General features: G+C 43.4%; 1 long non-coding RNA gene across 1 annotated transcript; it reads right to left on the bottom strand.

Annotated features, from left to right (window-relative positions):
* Nucleotides 1–2,172: 2,172 nt before the first annotated feature.
* LOC122565532 (uncharacterized) lies at nucleotides 2,173–4,551 on the bottom strand. Its single transcript, XR_015751930.1, has 3 exons — nucleotides 4,479–4,551; nucleotides 2,390–2,497; nucleotides 2,173–2,309 (listed from the first exon to the last, which is right to left on the bottom strand). It is a non-coding gene; the product is annotated as an uncharacterized LOC122565532 (long non-coding RNA).
* Between the last annotated feature and the right edge of the window lie 639 nt (nucleotides 4,552–5,190).

Raw genomic sequence — 5,190 nt, 5'->3', positions numbered from 1 at the left:
GTACAGACAGGACATCCCAACTCAATGCTCTGACCATTAAGTAAAGCATACCAAACCCCTTCACTATCCTGTCTACCTGGGACTTCAGGTCCCTTTGTTCAGCAACACTGCTGAAGACCTTACCATTAAGGTATACAAGTCTTACATGGATTTGCCTTTCCAAGAAGGAAAATGCAGCACCTCATTTAAAACTCCATGTCATTCCTAGACTCATCTGATCAAGATCTTGTTCTGAGGTAACCTACACTATCCACTACACCTCCAATTGAGAGGTCATGTGCAAACTTATGTTCACATCCAAATCATTTAAATACAAAAATCAGTGGACCTAGCAAAGATCCTCATGGCACACCACTGGTCACAGGTCTCTAGTCTGGAGTAACCCTCTACTACTGTATTAGGGTCTTAGAGAGTTTTATCCAATTGGCTAGTTTGCTCTATTCCAGGGAATCTAAACAGTCAAGCATGAGGAACCTTGTCAAACACTTGTCTGAAGTCCATGATTTGAAGTCCACAAAATAATGTAGGAAATGGTAACTGTTTTGATTAGGACTCAATACAGGTCCCAAACATAAGGCAAAGCTAGAAAAAAGGTAGAAGTTGGTATTCGTTGATTTGGCAGCGGTAGTAAATAGCTGTAAGCCAGGATGGGGATAATTATGTAATAAAGACAAGTTACATATGAGAGTAGTGTACAGTGCCCCTCTAGTGGACCTTGTGGCAAGGTGGAGCATAAAGGGATGATTATTTAAGGCGCAAGGATGATGGAGGTGACTTTACACCAAGCCTGGAATGTAGAAAGAGTAATGGGCACCCAACTTGGGAGGCCTCAGCATAACTGAACTAACTTTCATTTTAAAAACAGGATGCATTGAAAGCTATGAGCAGGCTGTATACTAGACTGGGCATGGAGCCATTGGGAAAGACCATTCCTGCTGCTCCTTAGTGGTATTATGCATTAGCATGAGTAGCCATTAAGCTTGAGGGCCAATACATATATAGAAGCTGGGTTGATAAATTCAGGACAGATCAATAAAGTGCTGTGGCAGACATCTAAAATATCCAATGTAAGCCATCCTAGGATGACAAGTGTGCTGGATCCACACTTTGAAGGGAAAGATGCGCAAGGAGAAAAATAGTGTGCAAAGGTACATAGCAATCAGGTTTGGACTGAGTGGAGATTAGAGGGTACCAAACAAGATAGCAACAAGTTTCCTTTGTCTCATACCTCATCAGGAATGATCTGGAGACTGGATGATGAGTATTTTGTAGATCTAAGGATACAGTGAGACATCCCAGAATGGATTTAAACTAGGAAGTGGTAGTAAGGAGAAAAATGCAGAGATGAGCAAACAGTTAGAGCTACAGGCTGGGAAGTGTCCAGGTCCTGAGAGCCTTCACCTTCTGGAGATGTAGAGGAATTGGTTTTAATTTCTGAAATAGCCTTCATTTGAGAGTTTAATATATGCAACTAATTCAGAAGGAATTAGTTGGGAAGGAAGCAAAAAACTACAGGCTGGAAGACCGATAAGGCACATCTAGGTATTATCCTGTGGGGAAGAATTAGGGCAGCTAGAGGTTTAAGATCAAACCCTGATATGGAGTGTTGAGGAAAGGCTGGACATGCATCTAATAGCATGGAATCTCAATGAAATTGGGTGTGTATTGTCTAGTTGACTGAGGAGATGTTCCCTCGTGTGGAGATTTCAAATTGGGACTTGCCATTTAAACCTAAATTTCCCCTCCCTATTTTAGGATCTCTAGAACATTCCCTGATGAGTTAGTCAAAATCTATCCACACCTGCCTTCAATATTAGTCATCCAAGTAAGTAGTGGGTGAAAACATTTCAGGGTAAATAGGAATGATATTCAAGGGGAGCATTATCAACCTTTGTATTCAGTGGCTAAGTAGGTCAGAACACTATTCTGGTTCCAATGGAGGCCAAACTATTGGATTGGTTCAGTTTGCTTTGGAAGATTCCAAAAATCAGTTCAAGTAACTGAACCAAGCTGACTGAAGTGGTCTGGTGTTTGGTGGATTCTGGATTGGATCTAACGGCATAGCTACAGTTCCCATCAATCCCTCACCAGCAACAGAATTTGCTGATATTTGCTCTGACAGTTCAAGGACTCAGAACACATTTCCCCATCTGGTTTATTTCTGTTCAGGGCTTACAATTCACATGGAGAAACAGCAGCAGCTCCTGCTCTCTTCATGTACACTGCAACCATCACTACCAGCAGGGATAGAGACACCATCAGGAGGCCAATAGCTGCTCCATGCAGAACCCAAGGGGTCCCAGCAACATCTATGGAGTGAGAAAAGGAGAGATCAGAGGATGGTTTCTTTTGGAGGTCACAGGTGACCTATTGCAGAGGCTTCACTCACCATTTGCTTCAAGTTGTTTCTTTGCAGTGTAACCGCTCCCTCCCAGGAAGATTGGGCCAGGTGCACTCACCACTGTCCCCTCATGGGGATGGGTACTCCTGCGCTGCCCTGTTGGAGACAAAGATTAGACAGTTCTGACTCCAAGCTAGGGGAGTTAGTTGAGAGCTTGCTCTAAGATCAGAAGTGTTTACTATGTGGAGAACCATCTGTACTTCATCCTGCTCAGCAACAGGTAGCAGTTAGCAAATGCTTATCTAACCCCCCCACAATCTGATGTTTTAGTGAAAACGGAAACCCTCATACTTGGTAGTCACTGCTTTCACTCAGGCTGCACTGGACACTGATGATTCAAACCATTGAAGTTGGAAAGAACCCCTTTTATGCAACTATATTTCACTGGTCAGTGAAAAGTATACTCCGTTATTGTTAACAGTGGTTTATTTGGGAATGGGAAGTGCCAGGAAGGAAGCTCAATATTGCTGTTGGTCTCACCTGGAGGTTTGTGACAAGCAATCAAAGCAAGCATTCCCAATGCTGGCTCAAAACAACTATTCCCTCACATACAGTTGAGCAAGTTCTTGCTGTGGATTGTTATATCTCTGGTTCTTCAGAGAAGGGCCATGATTCTGTTACCATTAAATCCAGGCCTGTTTTCTTATTGGCATTGAGGGGGACAAGTTAGTGCTTCAGACATGGATTCAGTTCCTATTGACAAAAACCCCTTTCACTGTCTGTACAAGAGGGATCAAGCCTCAGACAGGCCAGCAGAAATTCCTTCAACAAGCAAGTTACTCCAAATCTGAAGCAGATGGCTTCAAGTCAGTGTGACCAGGAGGATATTCAGCCCCTCAACCTATTCTACCATTTGGTGGTAGATCAGATTGGGTTCTTGACTCCATTCACTTGTGGGACATGGCCCAGCCATTAATGCTCATTTATTGTCAATCCCTAGTTGCCCAAAGATGGTGAGCAACCTTCTTGAACTGCTGCAAAGCATTGTCTACCCCTCAATCTATCAATCATGCCTAAAGTCTGCCTTAGTGGGCCTGCTATTGAATTGCAACAGTTTAACCAAGGGGGCCTGAATCTCCAGTGGATCACTTATTGATAGAGTGAGCCTAGCTCTAACCAGAGGTCATCCTTCAGCAGTCACCTTATCTGACCCCTCCCCCTCAGCACCACTATGATCACCCATCATTCCAGCAGTCAATAGAAACCCATTCAGAAGGTTTGTATGTGAGTATTGAGAAAGGCATTGACCCAGACTGTAGTTTAGAATGTCATCTCACTGGTGCTTGAAGGAACTGTTGGGAAGCCTCCTGGTGCAGCAGTCATTTGGGAACAAACTATGATCCATATATGGAGAGAGTCTTTTACTGCTGTTATTTCCCCTCAATACTGTTCTTGTCTTCCTGCTAAAGTGGAAAAGCTCATTGTTTGAGCTACAAAAACTCTTGCCCACTTGATGTTACGTGCCTTTAACTGGTCCAGCCAAAATTCTGACCCATCTGGAGGGCAATTAAAATCCAGCCACTTGGCAGTGGCTCTGGAGTAGTCAAATGAAGGTCAGACCCAGTAAGGACAGAAGACTTCCTGAAAGGAAGTTTTTGAAAAGGCTGACATCAGTTACACGGTCACCATTTAACTAGCTTTAAATCGAGAGACTTCTGGAATTCAAGTTACCTACAGGGGAGGGGGGGAAAGATTTGACTCAGATCCCCAGAATATTTCCCTGGGAGTGGTGTATTGCTAGGTCAGTGACATTACCATCTATTTCTCTTTTCAAACCTCTACCCATCTCTGCAGTCAAAATTTAGCTATTGCACATTCACATGAAGTGGAGCCAAAAGGACTTAACGAACTGAATCCCAACATTCACTTTGTGCTAGCTCAGATGACCAATTCATGCCTTCTGTTTCAGAAGAGAGCTAACCCCCTTACTTCATGTTATACTTCTGCACTGGGAAGTTGTTTTGTAACTTTTAAATGCTTCAGTAAACATGACATCTGCCAATTCTCCTTTATTCATATGGCTCATTACATTTGAGAGATTTAAATACCCTTTGCCTCCCACAAAAGAGGAACTTACTTGGACCACATCTGGGTGTACAGTCATCCTGAGCAGAGGGAGAGCAAACCTCAGCACTGCAGTGCAAGTAAACCTAGAAAGAAGGAGATGTGTGAGGGGAGCTTCCTGCAGATCAGTAGCCCAGGTTGTAGTACAGAGACACAGCAAAAGGATTTCATGAGCTTGGCCTCATTCCTTCCATTTGCTTACCTGTCCAGAGAGGGGCTGCTCAGACACTCCATCCAAGAAAACAAATGTCTTCACTTCAAACCGCTTGTGATGGGTTGGGAACTGCAGGCCAGAAGAGACACCTACTGGGTGTAGGAGGGTCAGATAGTCATCACCTTCATAGGGACACCTGAAACAGGATGGTGTAGTCACTGACAGGAGTGATTGATCCACTGCAATAATACCTTGGCCATTTATGGCAGCAGTCATCAAGGCTAGAGTGAAAGTTGGAGATTTTTCCCTGTTCACCCTTGCTCCAACCCAGTTGGTTCTTCTAGGTTAAAGAAAACAACATATTGTAGACTCACTACAAACAGGTTCTAACTTGATAGCTTAATTAGAATTGGTCTAACGGTGGTATTGTCAAAACACATGCCCTGATGCACACTTCAGTTGGAAAGATCATTTGGATCTTATCAATTATTTCAACTTGTCCTTAGTGCAGGTTTAGCCATGTTAACAGGTTAAACAGGGCCATTTGAGGCTGTGGTATATAGTTACTACT

Source organism: Chiloscyllium plagiosum, unplaced genomic scaffold (assembly GCF_037043375.1).
Source record: "Chiloscyllium plagiosum isolate Xiang-an unplaced genomic scaffold, Cpla_swu_hap1 HiC_scaffold_28, whole genome shotgun sequence".
Classification (NCBI taxonomy): Eukaryota; Metazoa; Chordata; class Chondrichthyes; order Orectolobiformes; family Hemiscylliidae; genus Chiloscyllium; species Chiloscyllium plagiosum.
Note: the sequence above shows the minus strand (reverse complement) of the source record. Positions and strands in the feature narration are given on the sequence as shown.